General features: G+C 40.0%; 1 long non-coding RNA gene and 2 pseudogenes across 1 annotated transcript; all 3 read left to right on the top strand.

Annotated features, from left to right (window-relative positions):
• The first annotated feature begins 1 nt into the window (after position 1).
• Positions 2–7,171, top strand: LOC150027973 (uncharacterized; annotated as a pseudogene).
• Positions 7,172–10,638: 3,467 nt separating this feature from the next.
• LOC137837368 (uncharacterized) lies at positions 10,639–16,925 on the top strand. Its single transcript, XR_011085440.2, has 2 exons — positions 10,639–10,766; positions 15,928–16,925. It is a non-coding gene; the product is annotated as an uncharacterized LOC137837368 (long non-coding RNA).
• On the top strand, positions 11,132–13,200 carry LOC150027974 (uncharacterized; annotated as a pseudogene).
• Positions 16,926–20,539: the final 3,614 nt, after the last annotated feature.

Consider the following 20,539-nt stretch of genomic DNA (forward strand, 5'->3'; position numbering starts at 1 on the left):
AATGGTGGAAAAGCTTAATCTACAAATAGTTCCTCACCCAAAACCTTACAAACTTCAATGGCTTGGTGAAAATGGGGAACTAAGTGTAGATAAGCAAGTGGAAATCAAGTTTTCCATAGGGAACTACAAAGACAAAGTTTTATGTGATGTAGTACCTATGGAAGCTTGCCACATCTTATTAGGGACACCATGGCAATTTGACAAGAAAACCTTGCATGATGGTCTCACTAACAAGATTTCCTTCACCCACAAACATAAGAAATTTGTACTTAGTCCTTTACCACATTCTCAAGTGGTGAAAGACCAAATACAAATGAAGCATAAGAGGGATGAGGAAAACAAAAAAAAAGAGCGCTAGAAAAAGAGAAAATCCTTAGGGATAGGAAGGCGTGGGAGAAGAGTGTTCCTTCCCACAAGGTTGCTCAACAAGAAAAGCCTTCTGAAAACGTTTTAGAAAATTTGCTTCTTGTTGAACAACCAAGCCTTATCTTTTGTAAAGGAGCACTTACATGCACTGCTACAAGTAGTGAACTCATGAATCTACCTCCTCCAATAGAAAAACTTTTAAGTGAATTTGAAGATATATTCTCTAATGAGGGGCCCATTGGACTCCCTCCCATTAGAGGTATAGAACATCAAATTGACTTCATTCCGGGGGCAAGCCTACCAAATAGGCCCGCTTATAGAACAAACCCCGAGGAAACCAAGGAGATAGAATCACAAGTTCAAGACTTGTTGTAGAAGGGTTGGGTTCAAAAGAGCCTAAGCCCTTGTGCTGTACCTATCTTGTTGGTGCCCAAAAAGGATGGAAAATGGCGCATGTGTTGTGATTGTCGAGCAATCAACAACATCACCATCAAGTATAGGCATCCAATCCCAAGGCTTGATGATATGCTTGATGAATTACATGGGTAAACCATATTCTCCAAAATTGACCTTAAAAGTGGATATCACCAAATTCGAATCAAAGAGGGTGATGAGTGGAAAACCGCTTTTAAGACCAAATTTGGATTATATGAGTGGTTGGTGATGCCCTTTGGGCTCACTAATGCCCCAAGTACATTCATGAGGCTTATGAATCACACCTTGAGAGATTGCATAGGTAAATATGTAATAGTTTATTTTGATGATATCCTAGTGTATAGTAAGACCCTAGAAGACCATCTAAGTCACCTTAGGGAAGTTCTTCTAGTGCTTAGGAGCAATAGTCTTTTTGCCAATAGGGATAAGTGTACCTTTTGTGTAGATAGTGTAGTTTTCTTAGGTTTCATAGTCAACAAAAAGGGGGTGCATGTAGATCCCGAGAAAATCAAAGCCATCCGAGAGTGGCCTACTCACAAAATGTAAGTGATGTAAGGAGTTTTCATGGGTTAGCTAGCTTCTATAGAAGGTTTGTGCCTAATTTTTCTAGTCTAGCTTCTCCTTTGAATGAACTTGTTAAAAAAGATGTTGCATTTTGTTGGAATGAAAAGCATGAGCAAGCCTTCCAAAGGCTAAAAGCTCAACTCACCAATGCACCAATTCTATCTCTCCCAAATTTTTCCAAAACTTTTGAGATAGAATGTGATGCATCGGGGGTAGGCATAGGTGAGGTATTGTTGCAAGGTGGACACCCCATTGCATATTTTAGTGAAAAACTCCATGGTGCCACCCTCAACTATCCCACCTATGACAAAAGAGCTCTATGCACTTGTGCGAGCCCTAAAGACTTGGGAACACTATCTTGTGTCCAAAGAATTTGTCATCCATAGTGATCAAGAGTCTTTAAAATATTTAAAGGGCCAACACAAGCTCAACAAGAGACATGCTAAATGGATGGAATTTCTTGAACAATTTCCTTATGTAATCAAATACAAGAAAGGAAGCACCAATATAGTGGCCGATGCTCTTTCAAGGCGGCATACACTCTTTTCAAAATTGGGTGCCCAAATTCTTGGATTTGATCACATAAGAGAGCTTTATCAAGAAGATCAAGAACTCTCATCCATCTATGCCCAATGTCAACATAGAGCGCAAGGAGGTTACTATGTGTTTGAGGGATATCTTTTTAAAGAGGGAAAACTTTGCATTCCCCAACGCACACATACGAAACTCCTTGTCAAGGAATCACACGAGGGGGGACTCATGGGCCATTTTGGGGTTGACAAGACCCTAGACCTTTTAAAAGCATAATTTTGTTGGCCACACATGAGGAAAGATGTCCAAAGACATTGTTCTAGATGCATATCATGTTTAAAAGCCAAGTCTAGAACAATGCCTCATGGACTCTACACCCCTTTGCCGATTGCAAATGCTCCTTGGGAAGACATTAGCATGGATTTCATTTTAGGACTTCCTAGGACTGCAAGAGGCCATGACTTTATCTTTGTGGTAGTGGACCGTTTTAGCAAAATGTCCCATTTTATTCCAAGCCACAAGGTAGATGATGCTCAAAATATTTCTAGACTCTTCTTTAGAGAAGTGGTGAGACTTCATGGTCTCCCTAGAAGTATAGTATCTGATAGAGATCCCAAGTTTATAAGCCACTTTTGGAAAACTCTTTGGGGCAAACTTGGAACAAGACTACAATTTTCAACTTCTTGTCATCCTCAAACAGATGGCCAAACCGAAGTAGTCAATAGATCTCTTGGGACTATGCTTAGGGCTATCATGAAGGGCAACCATAAATCTTGGGATGAGTATCTTCCCCACATTGAGTTTGCTTACAATCGAGTAGTTCACAAGACTACTAATGCTTCCCCTTTTGAAGTAGTATATGGTTTTAATCCTCTCACACCCATGGATTTGTTGCCTCTTCCTAATCCACAAGAATTTGTGCATAAGGAAGAAGTAATCAAAGCCGACTTTGTGAAAAAAATGCATGAGAAGATTAAACTCCAAATACAACAACAAAATGAGAAGTACACAAAATACAACAATAAAGGGAAGAAAGAAATAATTTTTGAGAAAGGAGACTTAGTTTGGCTTCACCTTCGCAAAGATAGATTTCCAACTCAAAGGAAGTCCAAACTAAGTCCCCGAGGTGATGCACCCTTTCAAGTCCTCAAGCAAGTCAATAACAATACATATAAATTGGACCTACCTCTTGAATATGGAGTACATGACACTTTTAATGTAATTAATCTTTCTCCATTTGTAGGTACCAATGACGATGACGAGCTGAATTTGAGGACAAATCCTTTCCAAGGGGGAGGGGATGATGGAGGAGGGCCAAGCACACCTCACCATGGAAGCCAAGACCCAAGACTAGACCGTGATGAGCGTCTAGACTCAAGGAGGGACTAGGACATGATGAGGAAAGACTACACATGGAGCGTCTAGGAGGAGGCCTAGACCGTCTAAGCCCTATTACAAGGTCAATGGCTAAGCACATTCACGCCCAAATGGATGCAGCGACGGATGGAAGAGAGAAGGCCTTATACATGTTACATGGAGGCCCATTAAGGGTGCTTAGTAATTAGGGTAGTGTTAGAAAGCACAAATTTGTCTCATATGTGATTTACCCTAGATTTGTGCACTTTCTAGAACCTTAGCACACATGACCGGCCATGTGCCATGTCCCTTGTAATTTGCATTTCATTTTGTTCTCATTTCATGTGTAATTAGCTTAGCTTTCACGGCCCATTAGCCTATAAAAGGGAAGGCCATCTCTTGTATTTTTCAAGATTATTGATAGTAAAGTTATGCTGCCAACATTGTGCTAAGCTTTGCTTCTACCTAGTTTCTAGGCTCTAATCTTCATCTTCCTCACTTACCATATGGCTGGCCGAACCTCCCTACTTCCATACATATCATGCACCTTCAAGATCACCATAGCTCTTAGGAGGATCTTGCACATACACATCCATGGCTTCCGCACCATCTTTCACATGATTCTAAGAAGAGCTTCATGAATTTGCCATCATGTCTTGTTGGTGCCAAAAAAAGATGGAAAATGGCGTATGTGTTGTGATTGTAGAGCAATCAACAACATCACCATCAAGTATAAGCATCCAATCCCAAGGCTTGATGACATGCTTGATGAGTTACTTGGGTCAACTATATTTTCCAAAATTGACCTTAAAAGTGGGTATCACCAAATTCGAATCAAAGAGGGTGATGAATGGAAAACCAATTTTAAGACCAAGTTTGGATTATATGAGTGGTTGGTGATGCCATTTGGCCTCACTAATGCCCCTAGTACATTCATGAGGCTCATGAATCATACCTTGAGGGATTGTATAGGTAAATACGTAGTAGTTTACTTTGATGATATCTTAGTGTATAGCAAAACCCTAGAAGACCATCTAAGTCACCTTAGGGAAGATCTTCTAGTGCTTAGGAGCAATAGTCTTTTTGGAAATAGTGATAAATGCACCTTTTGTGTAGATAGCATAGTTTTCCTAGGGTTCATAGTTAACAGGGGGGGGTGCATGTTGACCCCGAGAAAATCAAAGCCATCCGAGAGTGGCCAACTCCGCAAAATGTAAGTGATGTAAGAAGTTTTCATGGGTTAGCTAGCTTTTATAGAAAGTTTGTACCTAATTTTTCAAGCTTAGCTTCCCCTTTAAATGAACTTGTAAAAAAAGATGTTGCATTTTGTTGGAATGAAAAGCATGAACAAGCCTTTCAAAGGCTAAAAGCTCAACTTACCAATGGAGTTTCTTTGAGCAATTTCCTTATGTAATCAAATACAAGAAAGGAAGCACAAACATAGTGGCAGATGCTCTCTCAAGGAGGCATGTGCTCTTTCCAAAATTAGGTGCCCAAATTCTTGGATTTGATCACATAAAAGAGCTTTATCAAGAAGATCAAGAATTTTCATCCATCTATGCTCAATCTACACATAGAGCACAAGGAGGTTACTATGTGGCTAAGGGATATCTTTTTAAGGAAGGAAAACTTTGTATTCCCCAAGGCACACATAGGAAGCTCCTTGTAAAGGAATCACATGAGGGGGGTCTCATGGACCATTTTGGAGTTGATAAGACTTTAGATCTTTTAAAAGAAAAAATTTATTGGCCACACATGAGAAAGGATGTCCAAAGACATTGCTCTATATGCATATCATGTTTAAAAGCAAAGTCTAGAACAATGCCTCATGGACTCTACACCTCCTTGCCGATTGCAAATGCTCCTTGGAAAGACATTAGCATGGACTTCATTTTAGGACTTCCTAGGACTGTAAGAGGCCATGACTCTATCTTTGTGGTAGTGGACTGTTTTAGCAAAATGTCCCATTTTATTCTGTACTGCCCAGGTAGTCGGAGGTGATGACGTGGCAGCAAGCTATTATGTAGGCGTGTTGAGCAGGGCTCATGGCTGGCAGAAGGGAAGGAAGTCGGGGGGCTCGTGTAGTTGCCAGTCCTTAAGTTGGCGTGCTCCGATCTCTAGCATACCTAAACCGGCGGTCACCGGGTTTGTGATGAAGTCGCCGGATGCGAACCCGGACGACCAAGTGATCAGAGATCGCCGAAAGGAGGACATCGCCGTAGGATCAGGGAGGTTTGTTCCAGGCTTTCAAAGCAGAGGATGAAGTCGTCAGATGGTCATTCCCTAGCTAGCCAGAGGTTGAGGTCGAGGAACAGATTACCCGAGCATGCACGATGAAGCAGGTGAAGTAGATCATGAAGGCGGCCGGCGAGACCACAGGGAAGGTGTGTATGAAGGCACCCGTACTCGCCACATAGAAGAGATCACGCTCCAAGGCAGTTATGCGCTGAGTTGTTTCTTGTGTAAGTAACTTAGCCGAAAAGCCTGAAGAGTAAGAAGTTGCGCCCAAGTCAAGGATGCTCCAGATGGTGACACGTGTACAGCTGGATGCGAGCCACGTGTCCAGATGTGTAACTGTCAGGAGAGAGAAAGTGCACAGGTATATAAGAGATTCTAACGAACTTCTGAGGTACGCGCGTTTTAGAATACTTCTTTTACGCTTGCGAGAACTTGAGTACGCTGAGAGAGAATTTTGCACGGTTCCTGTTCTTAGTTTTCTCTTAAGTATTTTGGTGGTTCAGTCGCTGACTTGGGCGTCGGAGCGTGATCAGCCGCAGCGGCGCCGTTCCGTCTTTTGCAGGTTCTTGAGGTGAATCAAGGCGAAGGATCGAAGCTAACACGGCGCATAGTCGATCCAGATTTGACGAGGCAAGGTTCTTGCGTCCTGGTCAACAGGCAGGATCATATTCCTTGCCACAAGGTAGACGATGCTCAAAATATTTCTAGACTCTTCTTTAGAGAAGTGGTGACACTCCATGGTATACCTAGAAGTATAGTATCTGATAGAGATCCCAAGTTCATAAGCCACTTTTGGAAAACTCTTTGGGGAAAACTTGGAACAAGACTACAATTTTCAACTTCTTGTCATCCTCAAACGGATGGCCAAACCGAAGTAGTCAATAGATCTGTTGGAACTATGCTTAGGGCTATCATGAAAGGAAACCACAAGTCTTGGGATGAGTACCTTCCCCACATTGAGTTTGCTTACAATAGAGTAGTCCACAAGACTACTAATGCTTCTCCTTTTGAAGTTGTATATGGATTCAATCCTCTCACACCTATGGATTTGTTACCTCTTCCTAATCCACAAGAATTTGTGCATAAGGAAGGAGTAATCAAAGCCGATTTTGTGAAGAAAATGCATGAGAAGGTTAAAATCCAAATACAACAACAAAATGAAAAGTATGCAAAATACAACAATAAAGGGAAGAGAGAAATAATTTTTGAGGAAGGAGACTTAGTTTGGCTTCACCTTCAAAAAGACCGATTTCCCACTCAAAGGAAGTCCAAACTAAGTCCCCGAGGTGATGGACCCTTTCAAGTCCTCAAGAGAGTCAACAACAATGCATACAAATTGGACCTACTTCTTGAATATGGAGTGCATGATATTTTTAATGTAATTGATCTATCTCCATTTGTAGGTACCAATGAAGACAAGGATGACGTGGATTTGAGGACAAATCCTTTCCAAGGGGGAGGGGATGATGGAAGAGGGCCAAGCTCAACACCCCATGAAAGACAAGAGCCAAGCCAAAAGCGTCTAGAGCCAAGTGAAGAGCGTCTAGTGCAAAAGGGAGAGCGTCTAGGACAAATTACTAGGTCCATCGCCAAGCGAATCCATGAAGACTTGGACCAAGCTACGGATGGAAGAGAGAGCTATTTGTATATGCTACATGAAGGTCCATCAAGAGTAGCTTAGTATTAGTTGTAGTGTAAATAACACAAACTTGATTCCATGAGGATTTGACCTAGATTTGCTACGTTCTAGAAGGATTCCTTCACTAGGGCCGACCATTTGCCATGGTTTCCTTGTGATGTCATTTACATTTCATTTAGAAGGCATTTGCTTATCATTAGGTTAACCTTTTTGGTCCTCCTTAGCCTATAAAAGGGGGAGCCAACATCATGTATTTTCAAGATTGAATAGAGTATTGTTATGCTGCCAATTTTGTGCCATACACTACTCCTTGCCTAGTATCTAGGTTTTAATCTTCACTTCATCACCTTCAAAGGGGTTGGTCGAACCTCCCCAATTTCCACACTCTCATGCACCTCCAAGGCACCCATACTTCTTAGGAAGGCCTTGCTAATCTCCTCCACTAAGCTTCCGCAAGTTTTATCTCCAAAAAGCAAAGAATAGCTCATAGGAATGCCATCACATCATCCTGTCAGTCTTTGACGACATCTTCAACCTCTCTACTATGTCGGGTACGGCTATCAGATCCTTCAACTCTACCACGAAGTTATGCCTTAAAGGCTTATTCTTTCTCACGGACCCCTTAGCCTGAGGCTTCCTCCCCTAACTCCTCTTCCCCGTTGCAACCTCATGCACCCTCATGGGTTGCGCACGCGCCGGCGCTCGTGGGCGCGTGGGGACAACACACGCGCGCTTTTCATTCACCTCCCCTTCCGCTGCAATGTGAGCCACCGCACGATGCCGAATCTCAGCGAAAGTTTTGAGGCGGCTCCTAATGAGTGATTCACTGAAAGGCCCGGGACAAATCCCCTTCCTAAACACGTGAACCATCATTGTCTCGTCCTTGGTGTTGACCTTCACCACCTGCGCCCCAAAACGGTTAACAAACTCCTTCAGCGACTCACCCTGGTACTGCCTCACATCCAAGAGATCGTAAGAATTGGGTGGGGGAGCGCGATTCGCAATATACTGCTCCCTGAACAACTGCGACAGCTGTGCGAACGAGGTCACATGGTCGTCTAGAAGGCTGATGAACCAGTCCATCGTCGTCCCTACCAACGTGCTCATGAACAACTTGCACCTTACGGCGTCAAAACCACCAACCGGCATCATCTGCGTATGGAAAGCGATGAGATGAGCCTCTGGATCCTCCATCCCAATGAACGTGGCTTTCGACCCTACGAACGTAGCTGGTATCACTGCATCCATAATCGCCTGCGAAAAAGGCATGCGAAACTCCTAGGGAGATGTAGCACATTCTTGTTCCTCTGTTTCACGATTCCATGCCTGGTTTCGCAAACCACGCCGCAACTCTTCATTGGTTTGGTGTAACTCTTCATTTCTTGCTTGCAAGGCATCCAGATCCATCTGGATGCGTTCTTGGTCAGCCCTGGATGCCGCCACCGCTTCTTGGAGGCCCTGCATCATCTCCATAACCTGTTGCAAGGCCAACCCTTCACTTCCGCCTGGTGCAGTAGAGCTTTTCCTTGTATTTCTCTTTCTTGATCGATTCTTGATGAATCTTGTTGAATCTTCTTAATGAATCTTTATGAACTTCTTGATGAATCTTTATGAACTTCTTGTGGTTGGGACAAGCGTTCTAGATTGTGCCCCACGGTGGGCGCCAAATGTTCCCGTCGATTGACTTAAACGTCTTTACGTGCCTCTAATAACTCCGCGTTTGAGAACCCTCCATTCCTACGTCCCTTTCCTCCGATGGAATCACCTGAAACAAAGAGACAAAGGGCGCCCTCACGGCCGTTTGCACTCCGTCGCTCAAGTCAAACTCTTAACTCTGAGAGCATTGTGTGTGTTCTCTCTCTCTCTCTTTGTGTTACTTCCCTTAGAAATGCGTAATGCGTACTAACCAAAGCGTACCTTGTTATGTTTGTTGTTACTCCTCATATACCTTTCAGTGTCTCTGCCCCTCTTGCTAATTGTGACTTAAGCATACTGTAGGCGCGCCTTAGCAACACTAACACCCAGTCTCAGGGCCAGCTTAGTGCGTAAGACCACCCTGCCAAAGCGCGTCTGGCGTGGGATGACCACTTAGGTGCCACCTCATGCACCCAATCTCTGGGGTCATCCGCCCTGGGCGCCCCCTGCCCAAATCACGTGCCATGCATGATGGAAACCGTCCAGCCTTAAAACTTTCGGCCAAGAAGATAGACGAAGATCGAGTTTTAATGAAGAGTTTGTAAAGTCTTTTTCTTCTTCTTAGCCTTGTAAAAATTGTATAGAGTAGTTAGGAAGTTTTGGGCCTTGTATTTTGGGCCAAAGTAGAGAAAGATGTAAATAGAAAACAAAGTAATGTGTAAAATAGTAAAAGAGGGGTGCAAATAGAAATGTAGGCAAGGAAGGCATGAGTCTCCACATGTCTTCTACTTAATGGAGAGGATTGGAACCAATAAGGTGGTGACACTTGTCACACTCTCATTCGAGAGTTTTTGAGAGACTTTATCCTATAAATAGGAGTCTCTTATACATGTAATTCTTTAACTTGGAATTAGTAATGAAATGCTGCCTAGTTTTGGCCATTCTACTTGTTCTTAAGTTCTCCCTAGGTTAGTCTCCTTCAAGACTTAGCCTAGACTTTTTCCTAGTGAGTTGGCCTTACCTCTCACTCTCACAAATTCCTAACTCCACTTCAATCCATGGAAACTCCTCTTGAGTTTCTTTAATGCTTCCGCTCATCATATCTTCTTCATCATTCATCCAAAGAAGAAATTACAAAGATCACTAATAGAAGAAGAACGTTTTTCCATCATTTGGTATTCAGAGCTATGGTTGTAAGATCTTCTTCTATTTTTTTCTAAATTTCGTGTTGTTCATAATGTTCTTGATTGTCTTGAATGTTTATCGATTGATTTTGTGTTTTTTTGTCTTTTTGTTTGGTTCAAATTAATTGTTCTTACTTGAACCTTCATGTATGTACTTTTAGGTGTTATTGTGTTCATGTTCATGTGGGCTTTTGAATTTTTTAAGTTTTCTTCAAATTTGTTCGGTGAAATTTTCATATAATTGAGTCATTTTGATTTTATAATCATATATGTTTTGTCTAGAGTCATGTTTAGTCAAAATTTGTCATAAACTCCATTAGTTGAACTTTTTTGAAGTTTTTTTTCAAATTTCTTCATAAATTAGAGCTCTTGAGTGCTTTTGATTTTCATATTTGAGTTCATAAATTGCTACTAGATCATTAGCAATTTTCTTTGAGTTAGGTTTCCATTATTATTCTCTCAAAATTCATTTTCGAAAATTCTCGAAAAATTTTCTGAAAATTGTTCGTGGTTCTAAAAGAAATTTCCAGGTGTGAAGAGTAATTTGGATTTGTTTGTGAGATCTCATTGGATCTGTGGTGCGAATAGCAGTTCTGAATCCATTTGTATTGTCAAAATTTCACGAAAATTTGTTGCACGTTCACGTTCACGTTCATATGCGTTTTCAATCCGTTCATCTTATTCTTCATTCTTGATGTGATTTTGAAAACGTGTGAGCTGAGTTTGGTGCGAAGGTGAGAAACATAAGTTTGACGAAGAATTTGTTCGGTGTGAAATCTAATTGAAGCGGTGTGGTGTTGGAGGAATCACGAACAGAGGTGTTATATTCTAAAGTTTTAGGATTTAATTAGTAGTTTTTATTATTTATCATTTATCTTTAGTTGGGATTTAATTAGTTAGGATTTAAATCTTTAGTTTCGATTTAATTAGTTAGGATTTAATTAGTACTTTTATCATTTATCATTTATCTTTAGTTGGGATTTAATTAGTTAGGATTTTATCATTTATCTTTCTAGCATTTATCTTTATCATTTGTAATCTTTAGTACTCTATAAATAGAGTATTGAACTATCATTTGAGATATCAATAATATATGCACTTTGTTTCCGTTTCTCAATTCTCTATCATTGTTCTTGTTCTTGGTATAATCGGAAGTCACCTAAAGGTTCCCTTTGTCCAAAGCCTAATCGTTCTTTGAAATCTCTTACGAGAGGACTTAGACGCTTCTACACACGATCGTTCATATCAATTGGTATCAGCTAGGACCTTCCAGTACTTCAATGGCAGAATCAACACGCTCCGCTCAAGCTACTAAGGAGATGGAAGATCGAATCTCCCAAAGGATGGATAATCGGTTTATGGAACTCGCGACTACGTTGAAGGAAACTTTGACTCTTTCTATGAAAGACACCATCCAGGATTTACTTACTCAATCTCAAGGTGAACGCTCCCCTCGGCCCTCACCTGAGACAATGTCGCGCGGACCTCGAACGGGGTCTTCTTATGTTTGTGGCACGCGGTTGGCACGGATCGACTTTCCCCGATTCAATGGCAAAAATGTTAATCAGTGGATTTATCAATGCGAAAATTATTTTCTCATTGACAAGACTCCAGAGGAATTCAAGGTACAGCTGGCACTTGTGCATCTAGAAGGCAAGGCCTTGCAATGGCATACCGCACTTAAGAACTCTGATTTAGATATGGATGCACCTTCATGGCCTGGATTCACCAAAAGTCTAAAAGATCGGTTTGGTGCAATTGGCGATGATCCCATGGTTGCGTTAATGCGTCTGCGACAAAAGACGTCCGTTGATGCCTATCATGAAGAGTTTGATTCCATCATTACAAGATTAAAGTTAGCTAATGATCATGTTCTCAGTTGCTTCCTTGGTGGCTTAAAGCAAGACATCCAAATGATGGTACGCATGTTCCAACCTACAACATGCATTTACTTTGGCCAGGACGTATGAAGCAGCCAATTCTAGCAAGTCGACGACCAAATTCCACAGGGGAGTCTTAGGTCCAGCTCCAGTGCCTCTATCATCGTCATCTCCAATCACTGCGGTTCCCAAACCTAAACCCACACACCACCTAACGCCGGAATTCATAGCAGAATGCAGAGCCCAAGGCCTTTGTTATTTTTGTGATGAACCCTACTCAATGGAGCACAGTAGAGTACACAAGAAATTACAGCTTCACGTCATGGAGATGGAGGAAGAAGATGACACACAGGATAGTCCTCCCAGTGACGATACTGACTTATTGCAATGGAAGGAACCACAAATCTCAGTCAACGCATTAACAGGAGTGGCTGGGTTCAAGACTATGAGAATCACTGGATATCATCAAAAACAACCTTTACATATTCTCATTGATAGTGGCAGCACTCATAATTTCTTAGATACCCAAATGGCTCAAAAATATGGGTGTGTAATTGAGACAATTGCCCCTTTGAATGTCGTGGTAGCAGATGGGTCAAAGATCAAGATATCTTCCGTGGTCAAAAAATTTAGTTGGACAATTCAACACACAACTTTTACTGCTGATATGCTACTCCTTTCTTTGGGGTGTTGCGATTTAGTGCTGGGAATTGAGTGGCTCATAACATTGGCCGATATTTTATGGAATTTCGACAAACTCACTATGGAATTCAAGGTACAAGGAAGGCGACATGTTCTACGTGGCTCTATGGCCCCCAAGCTTAAACCTGCACACAAGCAACAGTTGAGCAAAGCTTTTATTGACGGTGTACATTTGTCTATGATACACGTGGGTGCAGAGGAGGACATGTTGTTGCAGTCCTTGACTACACATGCTGCAGAACAGGAGATTCCAACTGAGATCGCGAATCTCTTACAAGAATTTGCAGATATCTTTCAAGAACCACAACAATTACCACTCTTTCGACCAGGCCATGATCATCATATTCCATTGATTCAGGGAGTTAATCCAGTCAACAAACAGCCTTACAGGTATGCCACAACCCAAAAGGACATTATTGACCAACTTATACATGAATATTTGCAATCCGGAATTATACAGGAAAGTTGCAGCCCTTACGCCAGCCCCGTGCTTCTTGTAAGCAAAAAAGATGGTTCATGGAGACTTTGTGTTGATTATAGGGATCTGAATAAGGGCACAGTCAAGAACAAATTTCCTATTCCTTTAGTTGATGATCTACTGGATGAATTAGCAGGATCTACTGTTTTTTCGAAAATTGATTTACGTGCAGCTATAATCAAGTTCGAATGAATCCCGACGATGTGTGGAAGACAGCTTTTCGAACACACTCGGGACATTATGAGTACCTGGTGATGCCATTTGGACTCACCAACGCTCCGGCTACATTCCAAGGATTAATGAACTCCATTTTTCAGAGGTTTTTAAGGAAATTTTTGTTGGTGTTTTTTGATGATATTCTAGTCTACAACAAAAACATAACGGAGCACATACAACATCTCAAAGAAGTATTGCAGACTCTCCGTATCCATTCTCTTTTTGCCAAGAGATCTAAATGCTATTTTGCTGTTTCCGAAGTGGAGTACTTAGGCCATATTATTAATGCACATGGCGTTTCCGCGGACTCCAACAAAGTTGCTGCTATGGTAAGCTGGCCTCTACCACGAACCCTAAAACAATTACGAGGGTTTTTGGGCTTAGCTGGGTATTATAGAAGATTTGTCCGCGGCTATGGCATCATTGCTAAACCCTTAACTGATATGCTTAAGAAGGACAATTTCCTTTGGTGTGAGAGGGCTGAACAAGCTTTTCACGACCTTAAGAAGATGATGAGCAGTACTCTCGTTTTAGCACTACCTGATTTCACAAAAGTCTTTGTTGTGGAGGTAGATGCTTCTGGGCAAGGCGTGGGAGCAGTTTTGATGCAAGACCACCATCCCATAGCTTTTATTAGTAGAATTTTTAATCTTCAACAAGAAGCTTATTCAACATACGAAAAGGAATTGGTGGGAGTAGTCTTTGTTGTGCAAAAATGGTGACATTACCTGTTGAATCGTCATTTTACTATCAAGACGGATCATTACAGCCTTAAATACATCTTAAATCAAAGATGGTCCACTGAGTTTCAACAAAAATGGCTAGTCCAGCTGATGGAATTTGATTTCACCATAGAATATCGCCAAGGAAAAGAAAATGTTGTCGCTGATGCATTATCTAGAAGGGACATAGTGGAATGCAAAGGTTTAATTACCTTACAACTACAGTCTGAGTTACTACAGGATATACAACAATCATGGATTACAGATATTCACTTACAGAAACTCATAACAGAGTTAAAGGCGAATACAAGTTCCCATAAACATTATACATGGGAAAACAATGAACTTAGAAGAAAAGGCAGGCTGGTTGTAGGGATAGATGGGTTATTGAGAAAGAAGATTTTGCAGTGGCTACATGCCTCAGCAGAGGGCGGTCATTCGGGTATGAATGCAACAGTGAAAAGGGTCAAGGCAGTGGTTTATTGGAAAGGATTAAATAAAGATATCAAACATTTTATCCAACGGTGTTCTGTGTGTCAGCAAAATAAATATGACAGCGCTGCTACTCCAGGCCTTCTACAACCTCTACCCATTCCACAGACCATTTGGCTGCACATCACCATGGATTTCATTGAAGGGTTACCACATTCAGAAGGTAAACAAGTCATTTTTGTGGTAGTAGACAGGTTGAGCAAAGCTGCCCATTTTATGGCCCTAACTCACCCATATACGGCAAGAAGTGTTGCTCAAGCATTTTTGGACAATGTGTTCAAGTTACATGGATGTCCAGAAACCATTACCAGTGATAGAGATCCGATTTTTGTGAGCCAATTTTGGAAAGAGTTTATGGCAGTACAAGGAGTGCAAGTTCAACTGTCCACAAGTTATCATCCCCAAACAGATGGCCAGACAGAGGTGGTGAATAGATGCTTAGAAACTTATTTGAGATGTATGTGTGTTGACTCACCACACAAATGGGTGCAATGGCTTCCTCTTGCAGAATGGTGGTATAATACCACATTCCATACAACCATCAAAGCCACCCCTTATGAAATTGTGTATGGTCAACCACCTCCTATCCATTTACCATACTTATCGGGGAATCCAGCATTGAATTGGTAGATAAAAGCCTTCTCAAGAGAGAATAAATGTTGAAAGTGATAAAATTTCATTTAAAACGAGCACAAGAGAGAATGAAGCAACTAGCAGATAGACACAGATCCGAGAGGGGTTTTGAGATTGGTGACTTAGTTTACGTTAAGTTGCAAGCTTACAGGCAGGTATCCGTAAACTTCAAACCAAATGCTAAGTTGAGCCCAAAGTATTTTGGGCCCTACAAAGTTTTGGATAAGGTGGGGGAGGTAGCTTATAAGCTAGAACTTCCAGTGCATTCTAAGATTCACAATGTCTTCCATGTATCACAACTAAGGAAACATGTGGGAGACATGGTGGTTTCCACTACGCTACCTTATCAATCTGAAGACCCACTACAACTGAAAGAGCCTGAAGCTGTCATTGACCGCATGACAGTTAAGCGAAGAGGAAGGGCAGTCACAAAGGTTTTAGTGAAATGGAAGCACCAACTTCCTGAGGATGCAACTTGGGAGTTCTACTTTGATTTGAAGAAGTACCCATTGTTCCATTCTTGAGGGCAAGAATGTTGTTATGGGGAGGGCATTGTTATATTATAAAGTTTTAGGATTTAATTAGTAGTTTCTATTATTTATCATTTATCTTTAGTTGGGATTTAATTAGTTAGGATTTTATCATTTATCTTTCTAGCATTTATCTTTAGTACTCTATAAATAGAGTATTGAACTATCATTTGAGATATCAATAATATATGCACTTTGTCCTTGTTCTTGTTCTTGGTATAATCGGAAGCCACCTAAAGGTTCCCTTTGTCCAAAGTCTAATCGTTCTTCGAAATCTCTTACAAGAGTACCTACACGCTTCTACACACGATCGTTCATATCAGGAGGTGTTTTGCGGTTTTTGGCAAACGAAATTGGTGTAAGGAGGTTTTGCGGCTTCCGGCGAACATAATCAGTGGACAGAGGTTTTTTGCGGTTTCCAGTGACCTAAATCAGCGAGGAGTTGTGTTTTCCAGCGACCTAAATCGTTGAAACTGTGAGTTTCCGGTGCGTTTTCATCTACATTCTTCATTCTCTGGAACGATTTTTAAATCAAGTGATTGGAGAACACTGAATGAGATATTGCGGTAAGGAGATTTGAACCGCCGAAATCAGAATTTGCTTTAGATTTGGTGCGTTGCTGGAAGAATCAGTAACAGAGGAGTTTCAATTTTCCGGCGAAACCGGTTAACGGAGAAGACGATCGATTTGAAGCGATTTGCTGGAGAATTTGAGATTCAGCGAGCACGAACCAAAAAGGAATTGTAGTGTTTCGTATGAATTGATTCATTGCAGCCAAGGTGTTTGTTCAATAAGCATGAATTAGAATTGTGTGAGCTGAAGGTGTAGCGAAGTCCAGTGGCATTCAGTTTCTGTGAATTGAAGAGGTGCGTTCAATTACATTTACGTGCAATTTTAATTACAATTGTTCTGTTCTGTTAATCTTCGAAATAAGAGAAGTTGAGTAGTGGAGTGGTTGATCTGAGACGGTGTAATTTTGATTCAGTGTAGTTTGTGTTGAGTAGTTGGAATAGGCATTCCATCAAACACTTGGTGTTCTATACTGAATTGAAGGATTTCCTGTGGTGATTCAATTGGACCAACAACTAATTCAACATAAACAAGTTATTGGCAATTGATTTAACAGTGTAGTAATTGTTTTGATGTAGATTTGGGTGCAGAAGTTTTATGGTTTGGCTATTTTGGTACAAAATCCTGCACATAATTGGTGTATATTGTTGAATAGTTCGCAGCTGCACAATTTTAATCTTTTGATTAGTGTAATTTGGTGGTATAATTTTGTGCATTGAAACTGTTTATGAATTGATCACGATGTTGTGATGTAGTATGATGACTTGAATTGTCTGCATCATTTGGTTCATAATTGGTGTTCACGATGCAATGCTTAATTGAGTAAAATTCCGGTGCATAATTGGTTGGTGTATTGATCCAAAGATTTAATTAAAATTGCCTCATTGAATGCAAGAAAAGTGAGATAGAGAAAGCAAAGTGCGTAAACTAAATTGGTTCAATTTTGTTGAAGCAAGAATTTTACTGGTGCAAGTCTTGATGCAGAATTTTCCGGTTTAGCTTGTGAAATTGGCAAAGTGAAGCTGTTGGTGAATTTTGAAATTGTAATTGACAAGCGTAGGTCTTCATACTAGCTGTTCTGATTCAGATTTGATTGCTTGAAATTGTTGATCATTTTGGTGCAGATTTTAATTAAATAAAAAAAAGTATGTCTGCATTTGAATTCAATTTGTGAATTACAAATTGATTGAAGCTGATGCAGTGAATTGTGGGGTCCGTAAATTTGAAGAATTTGATGAGAAATGGTGTGCCGAAGGTGCAGCGTGAATCAAGTACTACCAAGGTGTGCAATTAATTGAAGAAATTAAAGTAGAATCAGTGAAAGCAAATTGGAAATTGTTGAATTGGTGAAAGCGTGATTGTGGGTGCTTTTAACTAACCAAAAATTACTTATGTGTTGAGTAATTAGAAGTGTGTATTGGCAGCTACTGGAACTTGCAATCACACGGTGGGACCCATGCTTTAAAGTTAAATGCAATTTGTTGAATAATGAGGGAGAGTAAATGTTGGTGAGAAATTTGGCAATTGGAGTTCCTTAGCGCGGGACCCGCGAGAATTGAGTTCTTTGAACCAAGCTACATTGGGCAACAACATTTTGGATTTCATAGTCTACTAATAATTTTCATCATTCTTTGTTTTAATTTTGTAATCCATTCTAGTGTCTATCTTTAGGTGTTTTCTTTTGAGTGCCTATTTTTTTGAAAACCTTTAATTTTTTTGCTTGTCTTGATTTTATGGATAATTTTTGTGTTTGTCATCTCTAATCTCCTTTGAGTTTCACTCTTCAAATTGAGTTTTTATTGCTTTTATTATTGACCTCTTGAAGTGGAATATACCTTGAATTTGTTCTTTGTGAGAATTGAGCTAACTTCTAGGTAGCATCCTAAGAGAAGGCAAAGGACTTTGCAAGGGGTACTCACCTTTGGAGGACAAACAAGTAAAGGCTTAGAGAGAAACACTTGTGAGAGAAGAGAAGAAAACTTTGAAGATTATTTTTTTTTTTAAATTTTGTGTGATTTCAATTGTTTTGTAATTTGGCCATTATCATTACTTTAGGTGTCTTGGAAGAGTCTTTGGTGTTCTTCCATCTCCTACAAGTTTTCTTTAATTTTCTTATTAGATACACGCTTTAGACGGTGAGTGTGTCTTGAAGGTTCACAAGTGCCAACAAGCCTCACCATTAGGAGTCGTCTAGTTTAAATTTTTGCAATTTAAATTCTTAGTTTTTAAAAAACTTTCTTTTAGTTTCTTTCTTTAGAATACTCTTTGTTTGTGTTGAAGAAGTTTTCATTGGAAGGAGATTTGTGAAGTACATTGGGATAAGTTCTGGCTAGGAAAGACTTGGTACTTAAGAGTGTCCATTGTGATCCACCTCTCTTTCCTGGGAATTTACCTTGTGTGCTAAACTCACTTTCCTTCTTGTGAAAAATCTTTTAAATACAAAGCTTAATATGTCTATGTATACTTATCATCATAGTAGAAGAAAGATTTATAACCCTCATTATCAAAAAAAGGAAGGGATGCGTTTTGAGCCTAGAAGTTTATATTATTCTACCGAGCCTGAAGTATACATTCCTCACTTTGATGGAAATAAAAATGTTGAAGCATATTTAGAATGGGAAACAAAATTTGATCAAATCTTTGAAAAAACATCAATTGGATGAATTTAGCAGATTTTCCATGGCTACCCTAAGTTTTCAAGAATATGCTAGGTCTTGGTGGACAAAAAGGGAAACTGATGTTATAAATGGCAGAAAATCTGAAGTACTTAATTGGGATGAATTGAAGACGTGTATGAGAAGAAAGTTTGTTCCACCTTCATATGTGAAAAAGAAAAAGCTTAGAGAAGAAATGAAAGAGCTTGTAGAAAAAGGAAGAAATTTTATATACAGAGAAAAAGAATATGTTAGAAGAGAAAAGGAGTTTAGAGAAAAATTCCAAACTCTTGTCAGAAAGAAGGAAGAGAAGGAGGAAAAGGAAAGTACAAAAAACTCTTTTTCTGGAGTTGAATCAGATATCGATAACATTTTATCTTCTCTAGAAAACCCTTGTGAGAATATGCTTGAAGAAAAATCTATGTTTGGAGCTGAACCAGATATAGATATAAATATTTCCTCCACACAAAATACAGAAGAATGTTTGATTGAAAAGGAAGAAGAGGAAACCCACAAAGAAGAAGAACCTTTTATGACACTCCCTCAAAGCATGGCTGAGAAAGAATCCTTAAAGGGGGATTACAATACTTTGAACTCTTCTTTTCAATTATATAATGCTCATTCTTCTTTACAAAAATCTCAAAAACCAAACTTTGTGATGTTGTTGCCTAGCTTGGGCAATAAACAACACAAAGTGAACAAAAATATTTTTGAAAGGGGCCTTATGTTTTTCTTTAAAAAGAAATTTAAAGATAAAGGGCCTTATTTTTGTTTAGTTTTCTTTTGTTTTAATTTTCTTTTAAAAAAGAAATTTATCTCATGTTTGTTTGATGTTGTTTATTATAGATTGACATTTGACCCAGGAGGAAAACATCAAATAAACAGAGGCTGCTGTCATTGAGCATCATTCAGATCTGAGGATAGATCCTTTTCAAGAGGGAGGGGATGATGGAAACCGTCTAGCCTCAAAACTTTCGGCCAAGAAGATAGACGAAGATCGAGTTTTAATGAAGAGTTTGTAAAGTCTTTTTCTTCTTCTTAGCCTTGTAAAAATTGTATAGAGTAGTTAGGAAGTTTTGGGCCTTGTATTTTGGGACAAAGTAGAGAAAGATGTAAATAGAAAACAAAGTAATGTGTAAAATAGTAAAAGAGGGGTACAAATAGAAATGTAGGCAAGGAAGGCATAAGTCTCCACATGTCTTCTCTTTAATGGAGAGGATTGGCACCAATAAGGTGGTGACACTTGTCACACTCTCATTTGAGAGTTTTTGAGAGACTTTATCCTATAAATAGGAGTCTCTTATACATGTATTTCTTTAACTTGGAATTAGTAATGAAATGCTGCCTAGTTTTGGCCATTCTACTTGTTCTTAAGTTCTCCCTAGGTTAGTCTCCTTCAAGACTTAGCCTAGACTTTTTCCTAGTGAGTTGGCCTTACCTCTCACTCTCACAAATTCCTAACTCCACTTCAATCCATGGAAACTCCTATTGAGTTTCTTTAATGCTTCCGCTCGTCATATCTTCTTCATCATTCATCCAAAGAAGAAATTACAAAGATCACTAATAGAAGAAAAAGGTTTTTCCATCAATGCATGCATATCACCCCTGGAATGTGACCCTTACGAGTCGTCTCTTTCCTAGTGGCTCTTTGGTGGTGGTGCGTACTATCGCAATTCCTACACCCCATGCTGGTAACTGGAGTGTGGCTTGGAAA

Source organism: Phaseolus vulgaris, chromosome 4 (genome assembly GCF_051622355.1).
Source record: "Phaseolus vulgaris cultivar YP4 chromosome 4, ASM5162235v1, whole genome shotgun sequence".
In the NCBI taxonomy this organism is placed as follows: domain Eukaryota; kingdom Viridiplantae; phylum Streptophyta; class Magnoliopsida; order Fabales; family Fabaceae; genus Phaseolus; species Phaseolus vulgaris.